Genomic DNA, 18,876 nt, shown 5'->3' with positions numbered 1-18,876 from the left:
TAGTTTTAAGATATTTTAATCCCAGTTCCATTTATTTCTTTAAGAAATAGGTGTTTACAGAGTAGGATAAAAATATTTGAAATAAAACTATATTTCCTTATTGTAATTGTTTCTGGATGCCTGCTGAGTACTTTTCATTTCACCTACTTTTCTGAAGTGTTAAATTTAGCAATATTTACAGTTCAGAAGATCTGTGTGATACTTGTCAGAATTAATTAAATAAATTAATTTAAAGAAATTCCATTGTTCTGTTTCACAGAAAGGTGAGTCTAGTTAACAAGGATATAATGTTATAATGATGCATATATGTACATGATAATTAAACCACTTTGTAATTATATTTTTCTCATCATAAATGTAATCTAATTCAAAGATATGGTTGTGATTTTCAATGTTTATTCTTCATATACTAGTGATAACTTATAGCCATGAATTCCTATGAAAATGTAAGTCAACATTTGGCAATGAAGGCAAGAATGTACTATCAGAATATCTAAGGGAAGTATAAAAAAGTAATCCAGGCAATAAGAATCTTTCACTATATAGTAATCATGAATTAACTTACACTCTTACATGAGCAAGAGCACAAACAGTGATATTGTAGAACATTTGTGACAATTAAATGGCTTTATAGAAGTCTATGGCTTAATTTTTTATGCTTTAGAAATCCATAGGACAGGTACTCCTTCCCTCTATAATTTTTAATATTTTTATAAATATACTTGAATTTAATTGAGATACAAAGAAAGATAAATTATTTACTATTCTGTAAAAGATATGATAAAGACATAAAACAATTATTTAGAAGTAATTAATCATGCAAATGTTAGATTAGAATAGTGTAAATTAATTTTTGAATTTTGGACCTCTATTACCAAGAAGAGATTGATTTTTCACTATTTTTACTTCTTTCTATATGCCTTATAATGCCTAGTTAAGATATCTCCTCATCTTTCTCACCTTTGCACTAATATTCTCAATTTTTATTGTGATATAATGTTCTTGTATATCATAGTATTCAAGGGCTTCTTAACAAATTATCAGTTACTTTTAGGGACCTTCTTGACTTGTTTTTCTTTAGGCATTCATCTGTAAAGAAAGAAGAATTTTAAAAAAAAGTTTTTATTAGGCAGCTCAGAATTAGACTAATCCATAGGTACCAAAATGATACCAGGATGTGAACAAAATGAACAGAAAAAGAAATGATATTTTTATTATTTTGTTTTTTTATTTTTTTATTGTGAAAATACTGTACAGAGAGTTACAATTACATGGGCAAGATAATGAGTACATTTCTTATCAAGCATTGTAGCTTCCTCCTTTGTTTCCCCTTCCCATTCCTTCCCATCCTAACTCCCCCCCCAATGCTCCTCTCTACCCCAGCACCAAAGTTGTAAAGTTCATTTTTTGACATAACGACTTGTACATCTCATTGTTGCAATGGGTCCACCTGTATCTCTATTTAAACTATTTGTTTTTCCCCTTCCCCTCCACAAATTATACCGACATCAAATACAGTGAAAGAAGGGGTTATACTGTGGGGGAGGGACATACAAAGCAACAAAGAAATCATCGTATAAATGTGTTAGAAACAATCGCATGAAAGAAAAAAAAAACTTTTGAATACATATCTTAGGGTTTATTTCCCTAACATCACCTTATCTGACCTTTCTGCTTGACTCAGACATATACTAGCCAGGCCCAAAGAAACATAGGTCCCATGGTTTCCCTCATTTGCAATATTATTTTGTTTTAATTTCAAATACTTTAATTTTTTTCCAATTCAAACTGGAAGTATTATATCTTAATGTTCACTTATATAGTAAAACCTTGATTGCTTTTCTAGGTGCTCTCTCATCTGAAGCACTGATGAATCTTTTGTGGGTCACTGAGTGACCTCAAATGCAACTATTTAAATAGCACTATGAAGATGCTGAGTAAGAATCAAGTTCATTCTGTTCATAGTGTTGACAACTTTGTATTAAATACGTGAACACTTCTCTGGGAGAGCACCTTGCTAACTACTTTATAATGTTATGCATTATTTCTTCAAACTCTGTAATCATCCACTTTGAAATAAGAAAAATGAGGATTACAAAGATAAGTAACTTACTCAGAATTCTCTCAGCATTACAGAAAGACAGAGATCTGATAATTTTGCTTCTGCTAAGTCCTTACTATTCCATTGTATATGTTTAATGACATAGTCCTAAGGCAGCATGCATATAGATTAGTGCTAATAATAGTTAATTATATCTCACCCCAAAAGATTATAATGAAAATAGATGTATGAAACTGATACACACAAGCCACCATCACTATCAATTTTCAGTCTTTGTTTCTTTATGTCTCATTTTTAATTTTTTTTGGGGGGAAGAGTAACTGTAAATTAAACTTGGAGTAAACACTATCACTGAGCTCAACATAGAAAAGTTGGCACTTTTCTGTCCATTCCCAACACTTCCTATGCGTATGTATTTGGTTCAACAATATTGATATAAAAACCTAATGAAAAAATAATAAATAACATGTAAAAGAGCAGTTTAAATGGGGAAAAAAGGGTGATTTGTCAATTGCAAATTAATGTCATGTTATTTTTAATTATTGCTATGTGTATGTGTTACTTTTTGCTTGTGCTATTATCTTTAAATGGCTTTGTACAATGGGGTTTCTATTCCAACTGCAACTTTTTACAGTACCTCTTGATTAATATCACCTCTTCCATAATTCTTCCCTCATATATCCTGTGACTACACAATCAAGTTATTGAATTTCATTTTCAAATATTTGTGTTGAATATATATCTATTATTTTAAAACAAGTAGCCAGGCAATCATCTCAAAGTAGGCAGGAAATAGAATTGTTAGGAACAAAGGGCTTTTGAAAGGGTGTGGAAAGGACTCTTTCCTAGAGCATTTCTGCAGTGCTACAAGATAACATCTGTCTAATATTCAAAGCAGTCAGCAGCATGGCAGAGAATAACAAAATGAATGAGTTTCCTAATGAGCACTAATTAACCTGTTTGGGTGGAAAATCTGGTTTAATTCAGTGAATCCACCACATGCTGATATCACACTGAATTTTAACAGGAAGTATGACTCTGTAATTTACTTGATCAAAGTTTGATCCTTGGCATACAGATTTAGTAACTAGTAACCACCCTAAAAAGAGAAAATGTTTCATTATTGTAAATAATTCTGACACATATTTAAGAACACATTTGATTTGTAGCAACGAATGTATACCCAATATACCAAGTCTACTAATTCCAGAATGTAGTCAGTTGTTGATAATTTTATAATGATAAATTGTAAGTAATTGAGTATGATTTTTACATATTTTATGAATAACACAAATACTTTTCCTATAAAATGAATTGGTTTTTGTTTGTATTTGCTGTTGTTTTATTTGGTGCCAGTCCTGAGATTTGAGCTCTGGGCTTGAGAACTGTCCCAGAGATTTTGTGCTCAAGTCTAGAGTAGCACTCTACCATTTGAACCTTAGCTTCAATACTGGCTTTTTGTGGTTATTTGGAGATAAGAATCTCACTCATTTTCTTGCCTTGACTGGCTTTGCATGGTGATCCCCGGATTTCAGTCTCTTGAGTAGCTAAGATGACAGATCTGAGCTATAGGCACTTGGCTTAGCTTTGTGTTTATGATAAAAAAAATATACTGAGAAAAATTTCAATCATTCATAATACTGTATGTTGCTTAATGTATATTAAGAGCTTCTAGAACTAAATACTACAGATAGATATTCAAAATATTCCTTGTTTGGTCTCTGTAAATTTTAATATCAATATATAGATTTGTCTAAAGGCAGAAAAAAACCATTGTTCAACAGTTTTAATCTGATTTTATGCAATTGTCCTGTGTGAATATAATTTAAAATATACATGAGAATAGTAGTTTCAAAACAAAGCCTTTGTTTCAGAATTTATATTGATTGTTGATCCATTTTTATATCTTGACCCCAAAGTGACAGGTGCTGTAGCAAAGAACTTGTCACAATTGAAAAGAAGAGTTAATGTAGGAAACTAATTTAACATGTTTGTTTAAGTCCACGTGGCCTATATAAACTCAATGTTACTGAGTAGAGAAAAATTTGAGGTACTTCTTCCCTCCCTTTTTTAATAATATATTTTAATTGTGAAAATACTGTACAGAGGGATTACAATTACATGGGCAAGGTAATGACTACATTTCTTATCAAACATTGTAGCCTCTTCCTTTGTTTCCCCTTCCCATCCCTTCCCATTCTCCCCCGCCCCCCTATGCAATCCTCCCCCCCTACCCCGCACCAAAGTTGTAAAGTTCGTTTTCGACATAACGACTTGTACATCTCATTGTTGCAATGGGTCCATTTGTATCCCTATTTAAACGATATGGAACCACCCAGATGTCCCTCAGTAGATGAATGGATCAAGAAAATGTGATATATATATATATATATATATATATATATATATACAATGGAATTCTATACCTCCATCAGAAAGAATGACATTCCCCCATTTGCTAGGAAATGGAAAGGCTTGGAAAAAATTATATTAAGTGAAGTAAGCCAGGCCCAAAGAAACATAGGTCCCATGGTTTCCCTTATTTGCAATATCTAGTATATGTCTGAGTCAAGCAGAAAAGGTCAGATAAGTTGCTGTTAGGGAAATGAACCCTAAAATATGTATTCATTTTTTTTTCTTTCATGCAATTGTTTCTTCCCTCCTTTCTGTCCTCCCTTTTTCTGTACCTTTTTTGGTCGGTCCCAGGGCTTGAACTCTGGGCCTAGGTGCTGTCCCTGGGCTTTTCAGCTCAATGCTAGCGTTCTACCGCTTGAGCTACAGTGCCACTTCTGGTTTTCTGGTGGTTTATTGGAGATAAGAGTCTCATGGACTTCGCTGCCCGGGCTGGCTTTGAACCGCGATCATCAGATCTCAGCCACCTGAGTAGCTAGGATTACAGTTGTGAGCCACTGGCGCCCGGCTTCTTCTTTACCTTTTACTAGGTTCCTAAATGTCATACTTATTTAATAATTTAGCTAATGTCATTAACAATAATATTCACTCTTGTCCCGTAACTTTTAACTCAGCCTTAATGAAGATAAAATTTTAACATTTTATCAATGTTAATATGGTATAGATTTTAATTGACTTTAGAGATACACTATGTATCATAATCTTTTATTTCTCTAATTTAAGTCCTTCATATGATTTCAAGAAAATGATGTTATTGGAAAAGCTCCTTTAATATTCCTGGATGAATACTACTGGTTTCTAAAATCAAGGCATAGCCAAGGCTATCAAAAATTAATGTTTTAAGCTTACATCAATGACCTGTGTTATTTTGTAGTGTACAGCTTTAAAAACAAAATCAGGAATGTGTAACACATAGACGTATTTCAACAATATTATGATTGTTTTACTTGTTTACTTGAAATGATTTGATAGTCTCAGTTTTGTGGGGTTTTCTTGTACCTACTAATTCCAATATATAAGTTAATTTTTTTTTAATTTTGAATAGGGTTACATTTCACCGTCTCTCTATATTTTCACTTTATTCCAAATCTGTGCAATTTGTTTGGATAAATTTTATCAAATGAAAATGAAAACCTTGTATAATAAGGTTTAGTAGCTTCATAAACTGTCATATACTTGTTTTGTTTATTTGCTTGAACTCAATATTTTAGCAAATTAAATCTGAAAATGCTCTCAATTGTCATTGTGAGAAGCTGCTAAATAATAATGACATTGAAACATTTTCAAGCAGGGAACATTTTCAAACTTTGATCCTGCTGATAACATTGGTAGTGAATTCCACGTTCCTCTAACTGTATCACTGATGGCAATGCTTCTATAGCTTTTACTGTTAACTATGAGGACTTATAACTACCATAGGCAAAGAAGATATTGTTTCTATTTTCTCATCAACCTTCACCATGAGAATTGCCTTCTAATTTGTCATGAATCAGAACATTGATATTAACTTGTTATTTAATTTACATAATTTATTTTTCTCCTTTATGCTATTAAGCAAATTCACAGAATAGTGGACTTCATTATGACACTTTCATATTTGATTATTACATATTTCAATCACATCCACTTTTCACTAACCATTCTTAACATCTCTCTCTCTTCCTATTGTCCTTTTCTTCATTCCCATTCTTACATCTCTCTCCTCCTATTGGTTCTTTCTCTACATAACTAACTGTCTTTAGTTTTCTTGTCATTATTATTATTATTTTATTATATAGTTGTACAAAGAGTTACCACTCAACCAATCAGTTTATTAATACAATGGGTCTTGATAATTGTTAAATCTTTCGACATTATCACCCATCCCTCTTAATCCAACCTTTCCCTCACTTTTCTTAATGTTGTCTGATATACTTTGAAATTTTTACTGTATCCCCTGTTATTCCTCTCTTCATTTGTCTAGCTCTCTCTCCTTATTCCCACCACACTTCTTTCAAGTAACCATTCCCTGATGTTTATTTTGTTGAATTTTGACTTACCCTTTTTAAGCAATTACAGTGTGAGTTTTCCCTAGAATCTACATTAATGCAGTGATTACATTTATTTTTAATACAGATTTGGCATATAAAAGAAACAAACACAATATTACCCTGACTTATTTTGCTTAGCATAATATCCAGTTTCACAGTTTTCCTACAAAAGAGATAATTATATTCTTCTTTATGACTGAATATTACTCCATTCCATATACTATATTTTTACTATTTATTAATCCTAGTGGATGTTTATGCTGTTTGAATGACTTTAAATTTTATTCCCATAATCTTACTGGTTGGAAAACTCATGTATAACTTTCATGTATATGTAAGGATATACCTTTAAATTTATTGCACTATTTTTGTGTTCAAAATTTTTGTATGCAGACAGGTTTGATTGTGTTTGAATAAAGATGTGATAATGCTATTTCTGATAACATGTAACTTCTCTTGTCAATTGTTCACTGTTTTTCTTACTTTCTACTTTAGAACATGTTGTCTATGCCTAATTACATCTGTAGGATCTTATGCCTTCTGAACTCTTTGGGGGTACTATTTCTGTAAATTATATCTCATGAGGTTTACCAGAGTTTATTGTGTTTTGGGTACAGAAGCTCCTAGCTCCTTTCAAGTTGTCTTTCTTTATTTTTCCACCTTATTATTATTCTACTAATATTATCTTCTAATTCCATACTAATTCCGAGTTTCAGGAGTGATCATCTACAGCACCATTTTGGATTTTGCAATAATTTTTGAGATAATGTTCATCCTATGTGCCCCTTCCTAATTGCATTGCTTTAAAACATGTTAGTTTGAAAATGTTGTATTTGTTATTTTCACTAATATAATAATTTGAATATATATACCAGGAATTAGATTTGGAGTTTAGGTTTTGCTTGCCCAAGGACTCAAGATAAATTCATGTTCAAGCCACAGCTAATTCATAGTATAATTAGGTCTCACAATTAGTCATATGATTACCAGGAGTAGCATGAAATCAATTGTAGGTATGCTGCATATTAATAAGAGAGAAAGTGGTTGTGGTATTTGGTTACTATGGCAACGGGAATGATTATAAAACTTGCAGAATCATCGTCCTATTTCTTCCCACAGTTCTACAGAACAAACACAGAGAAAGAAAACGAAAGAGTTACCTGTAAGCATTCATGAATTTTTGTTGAAGCAGAAACTTAAAGGAATTTTCAGTTTCTGTAATAATGTAAGATTACAATCTGCACACTTTTTAGAGTTGCAGTAGTAATTAAATGAACTGCTTTTCTAGGCATTTTGTGTTCAAATGCTTTACATTCTTTATGGTTGCAACAGAAATAAGAGATAACGAATCAGATGGTACTTATGAACTTGGACATTCAAGAATTTCCAAAATTCCCCTTGTCCCCTTTCCCTAGCCAAGGATTGTCTCTGCACACAAAGGTTTCTATGGCTACATGCGGAGCAGTTTTCTTTCAAAACTGACCAAGTGATTGGTGGATGTATCTGCAGTACTTTTCGTTTTTGCCTGTTCTTTAACACAATTTCGATACAACAGAGTTGCGATGGAGAAGTGCTAGTTTCAAGGTAGCTCAGAAGTTTTGTCACTTTACAATCACTCTGAAGATCCTGTAGCAGCATCAGAGTTCCCTGATTATCTGAAGTGTGTCTCCAGTCAGACTACTCACTCGTAGTTGAGGAAAACACAATATTCATTTACAAAAAGATGGACGGTGATTGGTCCAACGTTTCAGATATTAGCAGGTATCTCTGAAGTTATATTGTCCTACACATTTCAAAGTTTGAGCATATTAAATTATAAATAACAAAATAGTTCATCTTAGCATCATCACATATGTGTACATAATGTCGTTTATCATATCCACTCCTTCCATCTTTTTTTTTCTTATTTCTCCATTCCATCTCCCTCCCCCTTTACCTACTTTTCTGCTTCCCGAGTATCTCCCTTTAACTTTAAAGATCTTAAGTTTTGTTTCCTGTGGTTGCCTTCTCTTTCAGCTTTATCATTGTTACATTGAGCGGGTAGCAGCTGGCAAGATGGATGATGCGCCAGTGGAGTGGCCACAGCAGCAGCATCACTGGAAATAGTAGTGCCTGAAGAGTTTCAGAGTAATCAGGGGTGGGGGGGGGGGGGAGAGGGAGATGTGATACCAAATTCTTTTTTTTTTTTGTATTTTAAGAAAACATTTTATATTTCTTTTTGCTTGCTACCAAGTATATCCATTCCTCCATCTTTGCCAAAATGACTGAAGAATTTATTTGAAAGAATTTATTGGAATTGTCAGTACACCGCTCCTGGTGATATCTCACAATGGGCTAAGACGATCACAAGAACCTTGTTTCTTGTTTTTGCAGCATCCTATGAAATTTGTGGTGGATTGAGATGTCCCATGTCGTTAAGGGTATGTGGGGGAAAGCTTTATTTTTTTAATTGTGAAAATACTGTACAGAGGGGTTACAATTACATGAGCAAGGTAATGAGTAGATTTCTTATCAAGCATTGTTGCCTCCTCCTTTGTTTCCCCTTCCCATCCCTTCCCATCTCCCCACTCCTCCCTTTCCCGCACCAAAGTTGTAATGTTCATTTTTCCACATAAAGTCTTGTGCATCTCATTGTTGCAATGGATCCAACTGTATCCCTATTTAAACAATTTGTTTTTTCCCTTCCCCCTCCACAAATTATACCAACATCAAATACAATGGAAACAGAGATTATACCATAGGGGAGGGACAAAAAAACAACGAAAAATCATCTTATAAATATGTTAGAAACAATAGCAGGCAAGAAAGAAAAAAAATTGAGTCCTTATTTTGGGGTTCATTTTTCCTTCTATCAACTTATCTGACCGTTTCTGCTTGACTCAGACATATACTAGCTATTGTAAATAAGGGAAACCATGGGACCTATGTTTCTTTGGGCCTGGCTTACTTCACTATTAATATAATTTTTTCCAAGTCTTTCCATTTCCTAACAAATGGGGCAATGCCATTTTTTCTGTTGGAGGCATAGAATTCCATTGTGTATATATACCACATTTTTTTGATTCATTCACCTACTGAAGGACATCTGAGTTGGTTCCATATCTTAGCTATGTTAAATAATGCTGCAATAAGCATAGTTGTGCTGGCAGCTTTACTATGGTCTTGTTTGTGATAATTTGAATAAATGCCCCCAAAGTGGGATTGCTGGGTCATAGGGAAGCTCTCTGTGGAGTCTTTTGAGGAACCTCCATTCTATTTTCCAAAGTGGTTGAACAAGATTACACTCCCACCAACAATGCAGTAGGGTTCCCTTCTGTCCACATCCCCTCCAGCATCTGTTGTTAATAGAATTCTTGATTATAGCCATTCTAACTGGGGTAATGTGGTATCTCAGTGTTGTTTTGATTTGCATTTCTTATATTGCTAGGGAGGTTGAGCATTTCTTCATGTGTCTATTGTCCATCCTTCTTTCCTCTTCAGAGAAGTTTCTTTGTAAGTCTTTACCCAAATAATTTATTGGGAAGTTGTTTCTTTGAGGATTTGTTATTAGGGGATTTAATTTTTTTAGTTCCAGGTATACTTTAGATATGAGACCTTGTCTATTGTATGGCTACTGAAGATCTTTTCCCAATCTGTGGACTTTCTTTCAACTTTCTAGCTATGTCTTTTGCCATGCAGAAACTTGTAATTTCATGCAATCCCATTTGTTCAACCTTTCTTTGATTTCTTGTGTTTCTGGGTCTCTATTAAGAAAATTTCGGCCTGTGCCAAGGGGACCTATGGTTTCTCCTACTCCATTCTGTAATGTTTTCAGGGTGTTTGCTTTGACTCTGAGGATTTTGATCCATTTGGAATTGATTCTGGTGCAAGGTGATATATAAGGATCTAGGTTTAATTTTCTACAAGTGATTAACCAATTTTGCCAGCACCATTTATTGAAGAGGCTTTCTTTCTTCCATTCTATTTTTTTAGCTCCTTTATCAAAGATTAGATGGCTATAGGTCTGTGTGTTCATTCCTGGGTTTTCAATTCTCTTCCATTGGTTATGAGGTCTCTTCTTGTGCCAGTACTAAGTTGTTTTAATTACTATGGCTTTTTAGTAGAGTTTGAAATTTGGTATTGATATTCCTCCAGCACTGATCTTTCTATTAAAGATCGTTTTTGCTATTCGGGGTCTTTTATTGTTCCATATAAATTTTTGGATTGCATATTCTGTTTTCTTGAAGAACGAGGTTGGAATATTGATAGGTATCTCATTGAAGATGTAGATAGCCTTGGGAAGTTTTGCCATTTTCACGATGTTGATCCTTCTAATCCAGGAGCATGGGAGGTTTTGCTACTTTCTAAGTTCTGTTCTGATTTCTTTTTTCAGGTTTTTAAAGTTTTCCTCCTAAAGGTCCTAAACTTCTTTGGTTAAGTTGATTCCTAAGTATTTTATTATTTGTGGGGCTATTATGAATGGAGTTGCTTTCCTGCTTTCAGTTGCACTTTTCTCATTATTGGCATACAGAAAAGCCGTTGTTTTTTAAGGGCTAATTTTATACCCTGCTATTTTGCCAAAGTTTTGAATCAGCTTGAGTAATTTGGGAGTGGAGTCCCTGGGGTTCTTTAAATACAAGATGATGTCATTGCAAAGAGGGAGAGTTTTATTTCTTCTTTCCCTATTTGGATCCCTTTTATGTTTGCATCTTGTCTTATTGCTGTAGCTAGGCATTCTAATACTAAATTGAAGAGAAGTGAAAGAGTGGACATCCTTGTCTTGTTCCTGAATTAAGAGGAAATGGCTTTAGTTTTTTCCCCAAGATTTTGAATGTCTGATAAGAAGAGAGAGAGATGGCAGGCAGCCTTTGTTTATTTATCCTGGCTTGATCATGCTCTCTCTTTTTTAAATATGTATTTTTATTTTAAAGATACTGTACAGAGGTGTTACAGTTACATGAGTAAGGTGATGAATACGTTTCCTATCTAGCATTGTTACCCCCTCTTTTTTTTCCTACCATCCCTTCCTTCCCTACCTCCCCAACTCCTCCCTCCCCCTTCCCTGCCCCCAAAAGCAGTAAACATTGTTTTCAACATAGTGTCTTGTACATCTCATTGCTACAATGGGTTAACCTATATCCTTTTTTCAGTATTTTGTTATTACCCTTCCTCTCCCCAGATTAGAATAATGTATATACAAGTTGATAATGCATTGGCTGTGGGTAGTTAGATTTATGGAAATAATAGGATCTAGAGACACACAGGCTAGATGGCAATCAAACCATCAGGGACAACACAAGAGCATTTAGCAAAATTAAGCTTGTATTAACATAAAGTTAATTAGCTGAATTTAAGCTCAAGGATATATGCCAATCACTCTGACCTCAAAGGTCATAGAAATTGGTGCCTTGCAAATGACAATTCAATAAAAATTGCTTGAAAAAAGGTTACCACATGAAAGTCAAATAAATTAAATTGAGACCTGGATTCAGGCTTTGCCAATGACAATTTTGATTTATTTTATTGTAAACATCATTGCAGAGGCTGATCTCTACTCAAGGGATAAAGAAAATGATTTAAATTATTGATGGAAGAAAAACACACTAACATGGTGGCAACAAGACAATATAAAAAATGAATGCTTATGAATCTTTTTACATCAGCAGAGGAAAATATCTGCATTTCAAATCTATGCAGGGTGCTTTATTACACCCCCCAAAGAAAAGTGCAAATGCAGTACCCACTACCACAAATTATGGAGTTTCCCACATTTGGAAGAATCACAGAGCTTGGCATATCTGGAGTGCAGTGGATAATCCTTACCTGGGAAAACCACCTTCATGAACATAGTGCTTTCAATTACTGCTTCACTCAATAATTTTATTCAAAAGATAATTTCAGCAATCAAATGATAATAAGACCACAAAGAATTTGATGCTATATGAATAAAAGTTGTATACCTGACCAGGTAAAGCGATATCGGAGTCAAGACTCTAAAGTTATAAAAGGAAAAATGGAAAGATAGAAATTTATACCAGCATCAAATACAGTGAAAACAGGAGTTATAATGTGGGGGGAAGAACATACAAGAGAAAAAAATCACACCGTACAATTTAAATAGGTTAAAAACAATAGCAAGCAAGAAAAAAAAAACCTGAAACTCTGTGTCCCTATCTTGGGGTTCATTTCACTTAACATTATATGTACATAGCTTTTGACCTTTTGTGCTTGTCCTAGACTTATACTAGTTATTGCAAATAAGGGAAACTATAACACCTATGTTTCTTTGGGCGGCTTACTTCACTTAATACAATTTTTTTTCGAAGCCTTTCCATTTCCTATCAAATGGGATGGTGTCACTCTTTCTGATGGAGGCATAGAACTCCATTGTATATATACTTTTTTAATTTTGTGAGGGGAAGGGAAATAACAAAATGCTGAAATATAGATACAGGTTGACCCATTGTAACAATGAGATGTACAACACACTATGTTGAAAACTAACTTTACAACTTTGGCAGGGTGGGGGAGAAGTTGAGAAGGTGGGGAGGGAAGGGATGGTAGGGGAAAAACAAAGGAGGAGGTAATAGTGGTCAATAGGAAATGTACTCATTACCTTACTCATGTAACTGTAGTCACTCTCTACAGTATTTTTACAATAAAATATATTTAAAAATTGTACCAGTATTCTATTCTATTAGAAACAATTTCAAAGTCCATTCTTTGTTATTTAATAATTTTAATCTGTGTTGTACTCTGCAGTTTTATGCTATTTTTTGTGTGTTGCTGACATTTTATTTTTGTGTAGATACATGGCTGAGTTTACATGGAAATACATTTATATGTTTGTAGTTGGAACTGGTTATGGCCTTTGAGTTAAGGACAAAACTGTAAATCAAAAAGTAAATAAACTATCAGGACTCAAATATTTTAAAAACCTTTTTTTTTCTTTTTTTAAAGCTCAGATTCATTTTTTTTAAATCTCAGATTTATTTCACACAAAGCCAATTTGATTTTCTTTGGCAGAGTTCAGAAAGTATGGATTTAGTGAACCATTAGCTCAGTGCTCTTTGACTTCTTATACACTCAGCCTGATCAGTATTTCAGAAGGACGGAGGAACAAGAATTCATTTTTCTAAAGGCTCCCCATCTATCAGTCTTTTCTTGTAGGGTTGTGGTACCTATTCACAATCAGCATGTGTTTCATGAGCAAGCTTTAGTGGCTTTAGATAGCCAAAGTACCTACAAAATAAAAGAACATTAGATGGTTTTGAAGAAAAAAATATGAATTCTATTTTTGACAAATAACTTTTGTTACCAGAAATATGTAGGTATTACATACCAATATGTGTTACTTATAACACTTGAAACACACCCCAGCCCATAATGGAAGTTAGCTTTTTTTTTTTCAGATGGGTTTCGTAATTTGGGGCCCCAAAGCAACTTCTTTCTACCCTTGCCTACCATTGCAGTTGGGATATAAAAAATACACTGTAACATCCAGCTTGTTGAGATATGACTCACTAACTTTTTGACCACATTGGCTTGGATCTCTGCCTCTTAGAAAGCTGGGATAGAGATTTTGGAATGGATTTGTACATAACTCTATATCTCTTCTGAGAAACCTACTTCAGTGATATATAGTTCTGTGACACAGGAAAATACTGCATTATTTCTCCTTCCTTTCTACCATCCTCTTTCCTCCTTCCTCCATCCCTCTCCTACCTTTTCACCCTCCTTTCTTCTATCTTTCTTTAAATTTTACTTTCTTTTTTCCTTGCTTCTTTCTTCACTGTAGCATGTAAATTAGAATCAAAAGATGATTTTGAGTAGGGTTCATGCTTCAGTTACAAAAGTGGAGACGTTGTAGGATTATATTATAGATATCACTTAAAATCTGAATATTTGTATCTGCTTTTGATACCATATTGATAAATATTGCATTTTCATACAAAAGTTCACTTTTGTACTATCAAATGTCTGCTATTGAAAGTGGTTACTGTTTGTGGTAATAGCTTTTAATGTTTTACACTAAACAAATTAAGATTATACACAAAAAACAAGTATAATTACAATGTGTACACATGTATACATATGCATAATTAGCCTACCTTCAGAAAAAAATGTATGCTATTATATTAGAAGAATCTGAAAAGCTACAGAGATTTAGTTATTCACATAACTAATTTTAATAAACATAGTTAGAAAATGCTGAAATAAATTCATATAGATAATATTAGAAAAAAATTTCAGTAGAAAATTATACTACAAAGACACATTCACATATGTTTCAACACAATTGTATTTCTCATTCCATACTTTAAGTAGGTAAAGGTTCATGTACTTGTGTGAAGATACTGAATCTAAAGCAGATACTTCCTGTATACTATATGCATTTGTATTTTCTAGTTGTGTGTGTGTGTGTATGTAGATATGTGTAGGATAATTCTTTATAAAAAATGCACAACCAAGTGAATTGTAAAATCCTATTTATGTAGTGAAAAATTTCTTCTCTGTAGTTAATATTAAGACTTCCAGGAATCATTACAAGTTATCTAACTTTGTTATTGTTTCTTTTTCATGGATTAGAATTCAAATATGCAAACAGATTTGCTTTAAAAAGGATTCTTAAAGATTTTCTCTTTAGGTCATATCATTTTTGTTTCAAATTAATGTATGTTTCTCAATAACTAATGTTGTCTTCCTTTTTGGTTCATATTTAAACACAAATTCTGAGTTGTGTGAGATTTAAAAAGGAAATATGGCCTACTGATAACTTTAAAGCTTTTATGATATTAACAATTTCATAAAATGAATTACTGCCATTTATTGGGATTCTGGTGTGTCAGGTAGAAAGGGCCATTTGTCATTTAATCATCAAAGATGAGGTAGGCATGATTAATTACTATATGACAGCATATTAAAGAATAAAAAAGAAATCCTTTTCCTCACTGAGACTTTGTAGTCAGCTAATTGGTTGGGTTTCTCTCACAGTGAATTGGGAAGCTAGTCTTCATGAATCTTTACTGCTCTGTGTTAGCACTAAGTCTACTTTGAAAAGAAGTCTCATTTGGGTCATCAAAACAGTCACCACTTTTAAAACATCTTTCAGATCTAAGTTAGTACAGAGTAATATCTTTAGACTAAAGTAGTGATTGTTTCATATTGAGGAAAATGACCTTCAATTTATAATAAAGTATCCTATCTTCTCCCAGGATTTCAAAGCATGCCTGGATCCAGTTTCTACGGTATTACTTTTCTCTGACAAAATGAGAAAGGGAAAATTATCAGTGGAGATTGTTCAATGCTGCCCTTAAACTAATGTCACTTCTAAAGACCCAAATGGATATTAGCATAGCAGTCACACCAAGACTTTGTGGAGATCAGAGATAAATAGTTTTTGGTTCATTTAACTTTATAGTAAAATGAGGAGCCCTCAAAACCCATCTTGTTGCCCTTTCCAAAATTTCAAAACATGCATTTCCTATAAACATGATTGGAAACTAATTGCAGAATGTATTTTGATTAACCTGAACCATCAAATGAAGGCTAGATGCAGGGTTAGGATAAGGACAGGGAAAGGAGGGGTTTGGGCTGCACCCTCTGAGAGTAGGTAGCTCTTCAATTTTCTGCCTGAGTTCTTTATTTTCCTTAGTTTTGACCTGACAGGAAAGTGTAACAGAAAGCTTTAAAGACAGCTTCTGTTCAGAAAAAACATAAATCAAAAATAATATCACTTTCCTGGTAGGATTACAGGGCTTTGTGCTACCATTAGGGATTTGTGGAAGGAAGGCTCCAGAGTTAGCCTGCCCAGTAGGCCTGTGCGGAATCGGAAGACAGTCGTCTCATCTTAGAGAATGTCAGTGGATTATTGTAAATTCAATCAGGTGGTGACTCCAATTGCAGTTGCGGTTCCAACTGTGCTTTCATTGCTGGAGCAGAACAATATATTTGAGAACACCGTTATTGACATGTGGAGAACTTTCTCTTTGATTGCTTTTTAAAAAAGACCATCTAAAATGTTCATGTTCTTGGCCCTATCTTAGCCTAATAGCAGTTCTGTAGCTCTCTGTTAAAAGCTAATTTAGAGACAGCTTCAATAGCTTACTTTCCAGACCATACCATTCTGGTTTATTACACTCATACTAAGGATATGGCTTGCTAGAAAGTAGGAAATGTGTTGTTGAAACATTTAATTTCATACTTTTTTCTCCTGCACCAAATTACATTCTTTATATTTTTAGTAGTGTTTCAACTTATTTTTAGAGTTATAGTTACAAAATAATTGATACTATATGACCTTCATAATTTTGATAGAATTAGATTTACGACATAACACCGTTTTCTTCTCTACATTCAGTTGTTTTTAAGTTATTGGAATATATCAATCTGTACAGCATTCTAGAGCCACAATTAGATGGTTGTTTACATCATTTTATTTATGTCATTCATTATATTTTGACCTCCACAATTGCTGTTGAAACCAAAATGTTACTGTAACGATTGATTCTCTATTTGGTCATACCTTTTTGTTTGGTGTTCCATATCACTTTTGTTTTTCATAGTTATAGTACAATGCCAAAATAAGATTTTCTTTCTGTTTTAACTTGATTATGATTGAATTATACTTTTTTGTATTTTGATGAGATATATCATCATTTGAAAACTTTTTAGATATTACTTCTTTAGTACATCTAACAAATTCTCTTTATTGACACTTGTTCTGGGACTCCAACTAGACTGATATTAGAGTTTTATTTACATATTGGTTATATGTTTCACTTTTCATAACTCCTTTTGCTTAGTCAATTGATTTATCTCGTGCTTGCATTCACATAGCACTATTTCTAGTTGTGTAAGATATCCTAATACGTCATTTCATTCGCTTTGTAGTTTCTAGAATATTTTCTTCTTATTATGTGATTTAGTATTTTTCTAAAAAAGATTTGAAGAAAATCTCAGCTATGAACTGGGTTTCTAGCAATGTTACTTAAATTTAAAAATTGGGTTAAAAGCTTCAGAGGAAGTGGGCTGCCGGGTGAACTGGGCGCGGGGAGCCTCTCCAGGCCCGTTCCACCATGTCGAAGGTTTCGTTTAAAGTCACGTTGACGTCGGACCCGCGGCTACCGTACAAAGTACTCAGTGTTCCTGAAAGTACACCTTTCACAGCAGTCTTAAAGTTTGCAGCAGAAGAATTTAAAGTTCTTGCAGCCACAAGTGCAATTATTACAAATGATGGAATAGGAATAAATCCTGCACAGACTGCTGGAAATGTTTTTCTAAAGCATGGCTCAGAACTTCGAATTATTCCTAGGGATCGTGTTGGAAATTGTTAATAGCTGCTACTTGGAACATTCAATTGCCTTTCAGAATAAATACTGGTATATTTTGTTATTGTAAAATTGAAATCAAGCATTGGACATACTCTGAAAACACATGAGTCAAAAAGCAATGAAAGGCGACTCGGTTCTTTCTTGTTGCTTGTACTCTTCCTGTGAAGAGGAGTGCTTATGGATGGAGGCTACCACCACCCCAGAAGGTCAGAAGGTCATTTGATTGCGACCTTACAACACAAGTAGGGAGTTCATTTGGGGCAACTGGTTTCTCCAAAATTGTGCTTCAACTGGAGGATGAGAGCACTTGGGTTAAAATTAATTAAAATGCAATGAATCTTAACCTATTTATTTGTCCTTGGTTTTAAAAAGTAAAAGGATTTGGATGACAATGATTGATTACTACCATCTGATTTGCACACATAGTTTGATTTTTATATATATTTATTGTGAAGATAATAGTTAATCTTTCATCAGTTGCAATTTTTATTTAATTGACTGTCATTAATTTTTAGTATCAACAAATCAAAAATTGAGTATTTTGATTGAAGCATTGGGTACATAAATTGAAAACCTGTACTGAATAGTTTTAACAATGACTTCTCCAATCTAGTATTTGTCAAAGTGGGAATGTAAAGACATCCTTTGCTGGGTTATGCATTTCTTTATCTAGTATTTGTCAAAGTGGGAATGTAAGGGCATCCTTTGCTGGATTATGCATTTCTTTATCAGCACCCTTTGATAACTTACGATGAAAACTAATGCCTTTGAGGATAATGTATTTGTATGGCACTTAGAGAGTATTGTTATATTAATGCTATGAAATTTATAGTATGACCTAATTGGAAATGATAGTGAGTTACACTTACTGAAGACCCAGCATTTTAAAGATGTGCTCATCCAAGGGGATAAGAAGCCAGGGAAAGAAAGGTGTCCAGGCTTTGGCAAGAAGGGAAGCAACAATGAAGAGGAACAGAAAATTCACAGTGTCATAAGAAAAAGGCAACTTTGTTTTGTTTTGTTTTGTTTTTTTGTCAACTTCCAATTGACAAAACTGCAG

The 18,876-nt window shown here is 33.6% G+C and overlaps 1 pseudogene across 1 annotated transcript; it reads left to right on the top strand.

Moving 5' to 3' along the window:
• The first annotated feature begins 17,512 nt into the window (after positions 1 to 17,512).
• LOC105990539 lies at positions 17,513 to 17,891 on the top strand (annotated as a pseudogene). The gene has a single exon (XR_001175315.1). The product of XR_001175315.1 is annotated as a ubiquitin-fold modifier 1 pseudogene (transcript).
• The last annotated feature ends 985 nt before the right edge of the window (positions 17,892 to 18,876 follow it).

Source organism: Dipodomys ordii, unplaced genomic scaffold, assembly GCF_000151885.1.
Source record: "Dipodomys ordii isolate 6190 unplaced genomic scaffold, Dord_2.0 Scaffold65, whole genome shotgun sequence".
Classification (NCBI taxonomy): Eukaryota; Metazoa; Chordata; class Mammalia; order Rodentia; family Heteromyidae; genus Dipodomys; species Dipodomys ordii.
This window is presented reverse-complemented; position numbering and strand designations above follow the sequence as displayed.